This window comes from Mchenga conophoros, linkage group LG10, assembly GCF_057382185.1.
Source record: "Mchenga conophoros isolate Kocher_MC1m ecotype Shallow Benthic linkage group LG10, M_conophoros_male_GT1.1, whole genome shotgun sequence".
Taxonomy (NCBI): domain Eukaryota; kingdom Metazoa; phylum Chordata; class Actinopteri; order Cichliformes; family Cichlidae; genus Mchenga; species Mchenga conophoros.
The window spans coordinates 1639876-1654534 of record NC_140535.1 but is presented as its reverse complement, the minus strand read 5'-3'; the positions used below and the strand labels follow the sequence as shown (position 1 = coordinate 1654534).

Below are 14659 nucleotides of genomic sequence, written 5' to 3'. Positions count from 1 at the left end.
TAACTGGGGGACAATCTTTCAATCTTTTTCGCCTTGTTTGGCATTTGCATCACTCATTAACGGCTTGATTTTACGCGCACCGCTGTGTTTGCTGTGTCCATGCGGTGGTATGGTGAGAAACAAAGAGCACATACAGTAATGATGGAACATAAAGTGTAACTGCAAGCCTGCAACATAACAAGAGGAAGCAAAACTAGATGGAAGCAACAGTTTTTAACATGACCGGGGACGGCTCGCTGTTGGAGCCTCCAATGGACATTAAAGGGACGGCAGTGTGCTGTTGGAGTTAAGCCAATATAAATATATATATAAGCATCTGTATAGGCTGGTGCACTGAGACCGAGTAACACAGTCTGCAGCAGGCTTGTAGCACAAAGCTCATTTAGCAAGCTTTAGCATGACTAAGCACGACTGTGGCCGTGACTTGTGGGCTGACTAAGATATTATTTATCTTTGGTCAACACAGTTCTTTCTGTTGCAGCGCAGCAAACACGTTCTCTTTGCTGCAGCAGTTTTGTGCTCCTGCTGTGGCCTCGGGACTGGAACTGGCTGTAACTAAACTAACAACAAAGTCGGTTCTCTGATTAGAACAATTGAAACGGGCTTTGGCTTATCTCAGACTGTGAATTACAAGTTGACTCTTTGAACTTTGGTGCCTCCTGCGCTCACAGAGCTGAGAGCAGCGTGCACATCAGACTGCTGCATCTTTGTATGCTGCTGCTTTGGATCCTGCTACATGCTATTAGCATCTGGTCCTAATCAAAGTTGAGATCAGTGCTAGGAGGAGCGTTACACTAGCCTGAGCTCATTGTCAACGTTCACACCATTAAAAAGCATTCAAAGCTGATTAAAAGACAAATGTCAGTAATAACTGGGTGTCTAATTAAAAGGGCACTGAAATCAAATTAACTTCATTTGTAAAATGAAATCACTAAATGGACAATTTGAGCACATTAGTGTCACAGTTAGCCATCAGTGCCAAGCTGCTGACATACATATCATGAAGACCACGCCTGTGGCAAGATTTTGTCTTAATTTGTGACCAATTTAGTGTCGGGTCAATTTCAAACAGCAACAATGTTGTGCTCCTCATCCAGGACTGGGAACAGTGAGCGGGAAGAAACTGACTTTATGTGGTTCGGTCGTAAGAAAATCTCTATTAGTACCATTATTTTACTCAGTGAGAATCTTGTTACAAGAAAACACATTTTTACTCCAGGGTTTTAACTGCCACGAGGCCTTATCCCATGTTTAATAGAAGGCCGCAATAAGTACAAATCAATACATTCATCTACTTAACATCAAATGAGTACAACTCATATTACACTAAAGAGGTTCTTCCCTTGCTGCTCTACTATCCATGAGCCTACAGGCTGATCAGGTATTCTCCTGTCACATTTCATCTGCCTCAAATGAAGGACGGGTGGATAACATCAACATATCACCCTATTAGAGCACTTCGCTCTCGCTCTGCAGGCCTACTTGTTGTTCCTAGAGTATTTAAAAGTAGAATGGGAGGCAGAGCCTTCAGTTTTCAGGCCCCTCTTCTGTGGAACCAGCTTCCAGTTTGGATTCAGGAGACAGACACTATCTCTACTTTCAAGATTAGGCTTCAAACTTTCCTTTCTCCTAAAGGCTGCTGGGGGATTCCCATGATGCACTGGGTGTTTCTTCTTCACTCACTGTGTTAACAGACCTCTCTGCATTGAATCATATCTGTTATTAACCTCTGTCTCTCTTCCACAGCATGTCTTTATCCTGTCTTCCTTCTCTCACCCCAACCAATCACAGCAGATGGCCCCGCCCCTCCCTGAGCCTGGTTCTGCTAGAGGTTTCTTCCTGTTAAAAGGGAGTTTTTCCTTCCCACTGTCGCCAAAGTGCTTGCTCATAGGGGGTCATATGATTGTTGGGTTTTTCTCTGTATGTATTGTTGTCCCTTACAATATAAAGCACCCTGAGGTCTCTGGCTGGTGAACTGGCTGCTACTGATGAATCTTTGAGCAAGCCTATGGCACAGTGTGGATTTTACATAGTTTCTGTGTCTGCACACGCGCGCGCGCGCGCGCGCACACACACACACACACACACACACACACGCGCGCACACACACACACACACACACACGCACACACACACACACACTTTGTTTTTTGAAAAAGCATTAGGGGATACTTTGGTTGCTCTCTAAACAAAAGGAATTTGGCTTTTTTGGCTTTTCCCATGTTCCACTTTTTGTGCAACTAGAGGTTGGTGGTGACAGTCTAATCATCGGAACTGATCTGCATCAACTGACACTGCAGCAGCTTAAGGGCCTCTGGAAACAGCAAGAGTACTTTGTAATCAGCCAACAACTGTGGGCACATTTAAGGGATATTCTCATCTCTATGACTGATGAATGTTTTTGATGTCAAACACGACTTATTCTTGGGGGACAACAGCTAATGATGACAGTTTCCTACACGTCTCAGAGTCAGCAGTACTCTGCAAACCACAGCTCCAAATGCTGCAATGAGCCACCCCACTCCCCCCTGAGAAACTGTGACCTGATGAAAACTTCAATGATTACAGTTTGTAAATAAAAAAATAAAGTGTACATTTAGGCATGAATTAAAACCAGTGAAAGCACCAAAGGGCTGTGAGGTTTGTGTGTGGGGACTGAAATTGTTCAGTATGTAGATGAAAAAACATGATGGGAAAATGACAAAAAATAAACAAACATCATCTATAGGATGTAACTTATTACACAAAACAAAGACCTTTGAGACCACGTCCTCCCAAACAAAGACTCACAGGTTCATATTTCTGATATCCAGTTCAGCACAGGAAGTTCAGATGTGTGAACTAAAGTCACAGACTCGAGCTGCACACAGGTGCTGACACTTGCTGCACACTTTGCAGTGTGTTTGCCCGGCACAGACTAATCCCCGGAACTCTTTCATTCAATCCACAGGATTATCTGGCACCTGTACGAGACACAATTAGCTGGAACCATAAACCTGTTAAACACGTTCTTGTCCACCCATGCGATGGGCAGGAAGCTCCGCCCCTGGGATCCACGGGTGACGATCAATGTGAGTGGACAGAAATACACCGGGGGACAGTCCCAAACAAATCCAGGACACCCTCTCCAGTGTTGGTTACCTCAGGCATTATAAGCCCAGGATTACACGGGATATGAAACTCCAAACAGGGAAGTTGGATGAGCCAATTATTTCTCCTGTGCTCACACTCATGAGTCGGCACCCTGCAACAAGCCTGACCTTCCTGGAATCTTGAAAATGTTACCCGACAGGGGTTTCTCTAATAAGGACAGACGGGAATGGGACCACCCCGCCCTCCTGATCTGCAGAGTTGTGTTGTAGAGGACTTTTCAGGTGAGGCCGGCTCCACCCTCTGTCCTCGTGACACTGCTCAGGCTGACCAGTGGCACAACCTACGAGCTGGTGACCTACTTTTAGAAAGCGTTAGCACAGGCTTGAGTCCAGCGGAGACGGCAGGTTAATACAGAAGACAAACCGAGTGTTATCCATCTCTTGCAGACTCTTAAAATTCCCACTTACGGCTCTCAAGAGGATCCTGGTAATCTGTGATGATTTGAACCCGCAGAGGATTAATGTGTTGCTGCAGAATGAGAAGCCATCCATCCTTCCCATTGAGAGTGATACACTAAATCCCCCAAAGAGCCACAATATCCCGGTGATCTCTATCCATTCTCATTGCTGCTGGAACCCTGCGGTCAGGTGGAAGGGACGCTCTGATGCACAGTGGCTGGTGAGGCTGCAGCTTACAGTCAATAACGCATAAGACATGAGCAAGAGATAACCTAAATTCTGCCTGATATGCTTTTACTCCACCTGCTGCTAAAACGGCTTCAGACCATTCAAGTCATGGACTGCTACAGCCTGGAAGGACCCGAACCCAAATCCCCAGTGCCAGGACGATCACAGGAAAACCCTTCCTGACAGCAGGTCGGCTGTTTCGGGGACAGCAGTGATCATATGACCTGTATCACTATGAGATAATCAGCAGTTACAATATACGGCAACGTTATTCACTTACTTTTATCAGTTTATGCACTCTGTAATACAATGTTAGACTGCCCAACAGCAATGTCCAGCAAGACTAGCAGCAGTATGTCTGAAAGTAAGAAAGGTTTCTGTTCACAAGTTTATTTTGTTTTCCCAAAAAATTCAGGAAGCTTGTAAATGAATTATGCAACGTGTAAATACGTCTATTAGGTGGATGCAAAGCAAACTCACAAGAATCGTAGTTTCTGGGTTACAAAGCTTTTAATAAAATAAATCATCAAGTTAACCTCGAAGACCACATTTGAATGGATTCTTAACACGAGCCCACTCTGCACCATTGTAACAGGAATCATTCAACATTTTTAAGCTTTCGTGTTTGCAGACAGAATGTCACACACACACACACACACACACACACACACACACACACACACACACGAAAAGGAAACTGTTAGTCCACGTTTAACCAAAGTCAGGGAAGGGAGACTCGCATGCACCGACACGCACACTTGGTTGGACAGGCTACCAAAACAACACAAAAGCTGAAATTAGAAACACAATAAACACAAACAAAAAAATGCTATTTGATTCTCAGCTAATAAAACTTTGCTGGATGTTTTCGTAGACTTACATGATGTCAGTCTGGCCGTGTCTGGCTACGCTGCTAGCAAGGCCAAAAATGTGCATTAAAATGATGACAGTAATCTGATTCACCCACAACTACAGGCTCCTGTTCCCTTAGAGCAAAGCATATAGCTAGACACTGACATTTCCATTTGGCAGAAAGGTTATCGTGCTTGTGCTGTGAATGGCTGTCAGGTGTGTAAATTTCATATGCGGCAGCCTGTAAGAGGTCTTGTGCAGGCTTGATGTTCTGAGATGAGACAGCGGCGCATTAAGTGAAGACAGTGTTCTCCTTACACGGCACACGGTCGCATCGATACGGTTTCACGCGCACGTGTGTCTTTACGGTCTAATGAGCATGACAGTGTGAACGGGTGGAGATTACAGGCGTCTCAGTGACAACATGACTTAACGTTCATGGCCTCCAACTGTGGATAATGATCTAATAAATGCAATTAGCTGCACATTACACTTGACATGTAACTGAGAGTAACGGTCGTTCCAGCCTGTGACCAGGTTTGGCTTTCTCTGCCAATAAGCTCCTTTGTGAAATGCATTTCAGAGAATTCTCGCTGGGGGAAAAAAGACATTTTTCCAAGCTTATATGGCCTTCACAGGATTGTAAGCATCGTAACAAAGGCAATTGTTCAGCTGTTATCTCTTTGGAACAGATTTCTTAATGTGCATTTGATGTGTGAAGAAAAAAAAAAGACGACCCCAGCTGGCCTGAAGATCCTTACAGGAACAAGTGGGTATGTTCTTTGTGTGAGGAAAGGTCACAGGCAGAGGCCTGCGATGGCAGCGCCACGAGCAAGCTGCTGATATCAGACAGGAAGCAAATGTTTAGCCCTCGATGACTTAATCATGGCGCGCCCAGAGAGGGTCTTTACAACATTTTTCAGTCTTTGTGGAAAACTGGCAGATAACACACATTATTTAAAAGACAAGAAATGACAAATCAAAGTCACCAAAGACACAGTTGTATGGTATGAACTCGAAACCTAGAAGAACCATCTGCAACGATTTCAACAATGAATCCTTTAAGTGGTAGTTTTGGGCAAACATACCTGAAGTGTTTCAGCTTCATATCTTTATAAACTGAATCTGTCAGCAGGTTACAGCTGCCACTGAAACACACACAGCCACTGTAATTAGGAAACCTCGCAGTGGAAAAAAGGAACTGGCAATATACATAAAAACAACATTTTAGAAGACTTTCTTTTTTACATTTGCTGATGGCAATCAGTGATGACTCCATCGTGCCAGCCACATCCTTCATCCCACTGATATCAGAGCCAGTTTATTCTCGAGAAATGTAAGAAACCCTATGGGTTGTAAGCCTTTCTCTTCCTTTTTAAGTAACGTTAGCAGCAGCATTGAAAAGTCTGCTATTCTCTACCCTTATGCCAGCTACAAAGAGAAATTTTGATGCAGTAGCCTGGAGAGAGGAGCTGAGGTTGGTCAATTCTCTGCAACTCTCACAAAAATAGGCTTCCCTCTGCCGGTGTCAGCTGGCCCAGGGTTACATGCTGCTCCTCCTCCAGGTTTTCATCAAAAGATTACCAGCTCTTTCATGTAGGTCCATCGTTCCTGCAGAATTATATTTATACAGCAGTACAGCAAAAGCACCAGAGCAGGAAAAAGTAGAGAGCATCATATAGAGAAGTTGAAGAGCAGCGTACTGTCAGAGGAGATCTTAAGCTGCCTTGTTAGAACTCGGCTGAAATCACAACTGTGATGGCCATGGGAATTGATTCCTCCACCTGCAATGCCCCCACCTCCACTGCTGTCTGCACAGATAATTTACAGCAGCAGGAAAGGTGTATACTTCTTCTGTAATGTGTTCATTTGTGATTTTGATGTTGTCATGCTGTGAGATACATTACAATATTTTCCACACTATAAGGCGCACTTAAAATCCTTTATTTTTCTCAAAAATCATCAGTGCGCCTTATGTGTGAATTCTGGTTGTGCTCACTGACCTCGAACCGGTTTTATGTGCTACACGGCGCTCAAAGATCTGACAAAAATGTTTTAGTACGACTTTGCTAAGCTATGAAGCCGCACCGCGTGATGGATTGTTGGAACATCACGGCTGTAGTCAGGAGCCTCGCAGAGGAATCTGGGTCCTAAACTCCATCTATTTCAGGTCCCAAAGTCAAACGAACACTGCAGCATCACTGAGAGTTAAAAACTGTCTAAATCCTTTCATCTTTAATAAAATCATCAGCGTTGCTGCTTTACCAGGTGTAACAATTAAGTTTAACATCCAGGCATCCATGAAAACAGAATTTATTACACTTAACAGAGTTGGAAGTTAGCAGGAAGTTAGCTCGCTAGCTTCCACCTAAACATGATATAGCATGTTCTGACTGAGAGATTTCTGAAAAAATTCAAACATACAGCTCTGTTATCACTTCCAACATAAATGAAGACAGGAAACTAAACAGCAGTGACGTTTGTAGGGTTACTGAAGTTGGGCTAGCTGGTATATAATGATGTGCTACGTGATCGCTAGCGACACAGCTATGTTAGCATAAACACAGTGAAGCTGGAGGATGAACGCTAACTTTTTTTCCACTCGATAAAAGTTAACGTGAAGGTTCCCGATGGTTAGAGACAAATGCAATCGCATGGCAGGATGCTGTAAACCATAGGTGTCAAACTCTGGCCCGCAGCCTAATTACATTTGGCCCCTGCAAAACGTATTTGAGTCCATAAGGAAAGATTCATTCTTATATCTGGAAGATTTTTTTTTTTTCAATAAATATTAATGTTAGCCCGCGACTTTGTTCCAGTTTTGAATTTTGGCCCACTGTGTATTTGAGTTTGACACCCCTGCTGTAAACGGACCAAACTTCAGTCAGGAGAACAACTGAGATAATCCATCCACAATACCAGGTTAGTCATTCATATACTGCAACAACATGGGAATAGAACAGCTGCAGAGGATTCAGCATTAATGAATCAATGGTACAGAAGTGGAGGAAGCAAGAAGAATGAGTTGAGGAAAGTTTGACTTATCTGGCTGTTTGGTTTTGTTTAATGCGCCTTATGGTCCGAAAAATACGGTAACTGTAAACCAAGTACTGCATCTTGGTGGAAGGGAGAATTACAGTATACAATTTATCTCACGGTGGATATGAATGTCTGAACCAAACTTCTGTGCAACCGTCGATTAGCAAACACTTGAATCCTCAGCAAGGCAGGAATAATTAAAGGAATGAATACAGCCCAGTCTTCACCGGTGTGGTGGACGGACTGACTGACATTGCTATCCCACGAGCCACAGTGATAGCATGACCAGAAGCATGTGCAAATGACACTATTACTTAATTTGAAAGATTGAAAATCAGATTACAGTTACTACACATTGGGACCGTGTATCTTAATATACTGTGCTATCGCTAATGATCAGGGACTGCAAAGCAGGCACTTCCATCTATATCGACATGGAACCAATCCATTTATTTAGGAGCTGAAGCATGCCAAACACCCCCTTGTTTAGTGCAAAACATACCTGGTCCCAAGTCCACCCATGTATCACTTGAAAAGTGATGTAAACAAAGACAATACCATCTGTTTAAGCCCGTCTCATTACTACTACATGTTTCACATAGCTGCCACATGTAGGTTGGGTGACAGAACCTTCTGCCAGTGTGTGGGCATTCACTTGAAATAACTTGAGATATGCATTAACTATTTTTATCTTTGTACCATTTCACTTTAAACGAGTATCTCCCTGTGTACTGTCAGGCCCTCTTTAAGGAAATGAAGTGAGCTAAAAATATGGAACAGGTGGTGAGTGCTCAGAGCAGGTAAGGCTAAACCCAAAGGTGTTCGCTGTGACCAGTGCTGCAGAGGGAAAGCCGATGTCGGGGTTTGCAGGGGAGTTTTCAGCATAGATCAGCGTCTCCAGAGGGCAGGCACACACTCAACCACACATTTATTTCAGTTAGCTCCCCGGCCCTGGGACCGTGCGAGAGAACGACGTTAGAAGGACATGAATACAGACACAACTTACAGGGATTTAAGAGCTACTTGTGTTATTTTTCTAGGAAACAAATTTATTGCATTGCTGTCATACTGCCAGTCTGACAACAACGTGTCTTTCTAAGAGTACTACTATATCGAACCGTATGGATTTCTGTAAAATCACAATGTGGTTACGCAGCCAAAGCTTCAGGAAAGCCACAGAAACATACTAATCAATACTTTAATTTTGGCCGTCTTAAGATGTGCCGCTGTCTCTCATACACAGACTAATGAGAACGAGCGAGAAGTGCAAGTGGGGTGGAGTACAGGCTAGCACTTGGATGAGGTTAACTGAGAGATCTGAGGACCCCCGGAGTCCTTACTGATCGTGCTTTGAATGATAAAGGCCAATATGCAGATATAGCTGCGTGCCAGGTGCAGAATGAACTAATGAGGATTCACTTTCTACACCTCTCGCCTCTAAAAAGTAAAATAACACAACTTGCTACCTGCACCTAAAGTTTCACAATTATCTTTCTGTTAGGTTGGCTGACATTTAAAATGTCATCTGGAGGATAAAGCAAAAAAGGGGGGGGGGGGGGGGTCTCTTTACCTCACCCACCCTTTTATTCAGTGTTAGCTGTGTTTGGTTCTCTGACTGACTCTGTGCAGACCATCATGATCTGAGCAGCCCAGCTCGGCACACAAGAATGTAGCTCAGGCTGCCTGTAAGTTTGTGCTTGATGTCATCATTCACTGATTTTGAGCACTTATCCTAAATATGGAGATTCCTCGTTTTTAATCTAATTAGTTTGTGTGACAAACTGCAAACCCAGCAAGTACCAAGCTGTGGGCTGGAGCTACTCTGTTTTAGCATATAAAGATGCATATGGAACGATTTGTTTTTCAATATGATTGAATACTTCAATTTGACCAAACCAAACAATACTGCAGCATACACAGTTAGGTATAGAGAGTAAAAGTAAAGATGTTTTTCACTGCTAGTTTAGCCTAAACATGGAGTCTGAGAGCACTGACTTACTTTTTGTGGAGGAACTGCAGTCATTAGTGTTTCCATGTTGGCTTCATTGTTCAGACTTGTAAGTTGAATCTTCAATATATGAATTAGCAGGATATAGACCACGCCCTGCGTTGTACCGCGCTGATAAGTGACCAATATCCAGAAAGCACCATCAACAGGAACAGGAAACAATACATAAAACAGAGCGGGACACAGACTCGTCTTAACCTGCTTTAACTCGGTCATCTCAGCCCTGTTGGAGAGCTCACCTGTTACAATTACTTCATGCGTCTATTCATCCTACACCGCTAGAGTCGTTCTGACAGAGTGAAACTCTGCAACATTACACCGGGAGCTTCTACAAAGGAGGCAGAATCACTACAGCGAGTACAGCTGCTGCTCGCTCCTCACAGCTGTAACATGAAAGCCTGCGAGACATCAAATAAAGCGCTCTTTGGCGTGGATACAAATAGGCCTGAGCGTCACTCTCCAGACTGGAAAACACACTTGAGATGCACGTAATGAGTTGTCTTATATCTCTGGTGAGGAAGACTACTGTCACCATCTGTGACAGTATTTATACAGCTCCATCTCCTGCAAAATGACTCATTATGGCTGATGTCTCCTAAAAGACCCAACAACCCAAGAACAAAGGCTGTGTGTAACTGAACTTCTTCGTGTATTACATAGAGGCTTTATTTGAATATCAAAGCATCAAATCCCAAGAATAATGTCTCACCAGTCCAGGTCAAAGGTCAGGCACAGATTTCCATTTGGATCCAAATCTGTGAACCTTCATGGCTGACACACACAAACATGTAGAGGTGTAGCTCATCTCCACCTGATGATGATCACCGGGCTCTCTTACAGTGAGCAGCAGACACACCACCATGCAAACAAACAGAAAGGCCTTGATTTGATCAAACGATGCTACTTGAAGCTCTACAGACACTTAATGACCACAAAAGATCCAAAATGACGAGCTGCAGGGTCAAGTGGTCGTCATCTCCAACCAGCTGCGAGCAGTCACAGAGCGACGCAGAACGATGTTCAGGCCTTTATGTAAATCTTTTTAAGATTTATTTAAAACACTAATGGTAACACACACACACACACACATACACAAAAAATACATATCTCTTTCTCCTCCCAGCCTCATGCAAGTAATTTCCCAGAGGGGCTGAAGGAGCTGGGAGCTGTTGACATGTCCTCCTTTTTAGTCACTGAGCTGTGTCTCTGCTATGGTTCCAGTTTAAGCCATCGGCACCTTCAGTGGGGAAAAAAGCAGCGTGCAAGGAAAACCGAAGCAATCCATGCAAAAGCAAATAATGAAATAAGATCTTGTTTTAATCAAAATATATCTGCAATATGCTTCTAAACAAACAACTCTTGGCAATGCTTGGCTCATTTTTGGGCACATGACAAAGACCAAAATGCAGCCATCACCTGTGCACATGTTTTGTTCAAACTGGAGAACCATTTAAAAAGCTGTTTCCAGCTTCCATTCCTGGGATCCAGTGCAAAAAGTGCTGCATAGAAAAACAAACACTAAATAAGCCCAAAAGAGGGAAGCTGAGCTGCTCAGGAACCAAACTCGCAATACGTCAGCACCGCTGCAACAGAGCCTCCGGCCAGTTCAGCTGAAGTCACTTTAGTTACTGTGCCTGCGGGGATTCAAGTCATCATAGTGTCGACCAAGCCAAACAGAAACTGGTTTTCTCTGCGCTGAGTAATCACCATGCCTGACTAATTGTTTAGGCTGGGGTTAGGAAGGAAGTCAGAGACGACTCTGCAACTATTTGTGTGTCATTCAGCCACTCGCTGATTGTTTTTCCAAGGTGTACCACCGAATGAGTCTGTTCATTTGGAAGCTATCCTTCAAGCGACTTCAAAAATTCAGGTGCGTGCCTCAAAGCGTGAGAGCAAACAGTCCTTCTCCGGGCAAGCCGAGTGGCTCCCTGCTGTTAGGGATAAGATCTCAGAACAAGCCTTATGAGCTGGTACGACAGTCACACCGAGTGCAGGCAGGTCAAAATGAATGTGTCTAGAAAGCCCAGTCTCTGTGTAGCTCAAAGTTCCTCAGCTCTGGTTGAGTAGATGATTTCCCACCTCATAATTTGTCAATGCAAAGTGTTCTGCGCTCCAGTTGGAAGCTCCTTCAATCACACCCAACAAAACTGGGAGAAGTTTAACTCTGAGCTACAGGTGAGATTGAAATCTTTTAATGATCTTAAAATGAGATCTTCTGACAGTGGGGTCCTGTCTCATCCACGCAGACGTGCCCTGCTGAGCACCGTTCGTTGCAACTATATCATTAACCGCAGGACAAAGTTCACATTTAGTCAGCTTGTCCTTTCAATGACATTTGAATTCTAACATATGATCCTCGTATTTGAGAGGCTGCAAGCAGTGAAATTTAGTCCTTAAATTCCACAAATGAGGACTTCAAACTCACACGTGTTCATTTCGAGGATTCATCTTCTGCTGGCTCTCTAATCAATAAATAATTACAGCTTGTGGCTCACAGAGGGAAATCTGTGATCGCATGAGACATACCAGTGTGGAACTGGGCTAAAACCGGGCCCTCCACAGTAACCCTGGAATCTAAGTTTCTGGTTTGCACAGTTAGATTCTTGACAAACGTCGTGTGTCTGGTGCAAGGCCACATCATGTTCTGCCAGGTGCGTGACATAAATAAGCGGCACGTCACGCAACGTTGCGTTTCGGTGCAGCTTCCAGCTCGAGGGCGCAAAAGCGCTTAAAATTCAGTGCAACAAACTGCAGTGACCCACGCGAGCGATCCACTGAACATCATTAAAACACGGTCAGAAAGCACGTGCGGGGAGCTCCATCTGCATTGCACAACAACACCAGCGTACCTGTGTTACACCACGGCGACTGCCCTGAAACCCGACGGGAACACACCACGCGAGGATTTAGAGGAAAAAGTTTCACTTACCCACAAAACAGAAAAAGAGCGCTGGTGCGTGCTCGAGCCCCGGATTCAGAGGGTTGTCCCGCTCGGACGCGCGGTGCCTGTTCGAGTCGCTCTCTTCGCTGCCTTTTGTTCACAGACGGGCACCTCGTCGGGCTTCTGCGTGTGGCTGCTGACCCGAGGTGTGTCCCGTGTTTTGCACCATCGTTTCCGGAAAGCACGGGCGGACCAGCCTACACTCGCCTCGGTTTGTTTACAGTGCAGCCACAGAGTAGTGAAGACACCCCGCGGCAGATCGCGCACACAAACACACACGCAGCCCTGCAGCTGACTGCTGCTGCACCACTGCAATGGGAGCACAGCAGCAAAGGGGCTGACCACAGACACTTTGACACACTCTGACTGCTGTGTAGCACGTCCACAGCACGCCGAGCGCCCCCCTAACTTTTTGTTATTCGACGAGGAATGAAAGCACGGGTCCTAAGATCCGCCCTGTTCCCGCAGCGTGGCCAGTCGGTGCCGACGGCCGTGGAAAACTCCGATACTGGCGCTACTGGTCACTATTCACCTCACACAAAGCAGCCAGACTCCTGGCGTTATAGAATAAAGCGTCATGTGTGTCCCGGATTAGATCACCGGGTTTATAAGCACAGATGTGGAGCTGCCATAATCATCCATCCATCTAACACTGTGTGTACAGCAGTGTGATTAGCGCCTCTGCTGGCCATCCTGCTTCGTTTCCCCAGAAACAAAATTCAGGGAAGGTCTGACTCATTAGTGGAGATAAGAGAAGCAGTCGGTGAAACAGTCTAATTGCTGGCCCACATTTTCCACCGGATGCTGGTAAAACATCCAGCTCTTCGCATTTCTTTGGCTGATTCTATGAAATAAATGCCTCCCTATCACTAAGAGCACTTCAGTGAACAGCAGGTGATCAGCTGAAGGACTGGATGCTCTCAGGCTCTGTGTCCGGGTTTTTACCGGATGTTTTCCCCATTTCTTAAGGACGTGGCTTGCAGACACTGTTAAAGAGGGTTTTTTAAGGTTTGCCACTTCTTCTTTTTCTTCCTCTACTTGTCCAGTTTCCTCAACTAAAAAAAAAGACGCACTGCACACAGTGGTGAACTATGTCAAGTTTTCAGTTAATATAGGCTGACCAACCGTCCTCTTTCCCCCGGACATGTCCTCTTTTCACGTTCTGTCCGTGGGGATTTTCGAGACTGATAAAAATGTCCAGAGGACCCGTGTGTGACGTCATCCCCAAACTTGCTTTGTGGGCGCGTGCTCTGCGCTCACAGACAGCGCACAGGAACGCGCCAAATGATGTTTAAACGACCCCAAAGCGCAAGTCCTTCTTTCACTGCAAAAGAAATTTCCCTCCTAACGACCATAGCTGACATGGCCATCGGGCATACCGGTATAAACGGTATAAACAATGAAAGGTGGTGGATTGGCCAGATGCTCGCCGATGTATAAAAATAACTCAGAAATACTTTTCTAAATGTAACCGAGGACAAGGGATGAGTAAACGGGGCAAAGAAATAATTGATCATTTATTTATTACATAAGTTAAACATACAAATTCCCAGTCGTTTCCAGACAGGACTTACAACACATCCTGCCGATATCCCAGCTGCGCATGAGACTTACCACACAAACTGTGCGAAATAACACTACAACCCGTCACACCCCGCTTAGTGACACTGCAATCGTGGCACACACTGCAAACAATTCGGGTCTCAGCGCAGCTGGGAATCAGTGCTATGTATGGCCTGTGATCTGAGAGATAAAGGGAAGTGGCACAAACAATTAAAATAAAAAAAAACAAAAGAGAGGTTAGTCCGCCCTTACAAAACTTACTCTCAATCAATAACCGCCTCTACGGCTGGACGGACTAACCAAAACAAAATTACAAATCAATCAAAAGAACAAAAAAAAGGACAGCAGAGACAGCACAGAATATTGATCAGTTTCCCTGCGCGCAGTCGATCTAGGGCTTGATCAATTCTTCTATTAAAATTCGTGGTCACACGACAGTATACCCACTCGCACCTGAGTGAATTAATTGCCTCTGGT

General features: G+C 44.7%; 1 protein-coding gene across 2 annotated transcripts in view; it reads right to left on the bottom strand.

The window, feature by feature from the left end:
- camkk1a (calcium/calmodulin-dependent protein kinase kinase 1, alpha a) overlaps positions 1-13242 on the bottom strand; it is a 52670-nt gene extending 39428 nt beyond the window's left edge. For both annotated transcript variants that reach the window (XM_085288113.1, XM_085288115.1), the window contains exon 1: positions 12608-13242. The gene's annotated coding sequence lies outside the window, so the exon portion shown is untranslated. The remainder of the gene's footprint in view (positions 1-12607) is intronic.
- Between the last annotated feature and the right edge of the window lie 1417 nt (positions 13243-14659).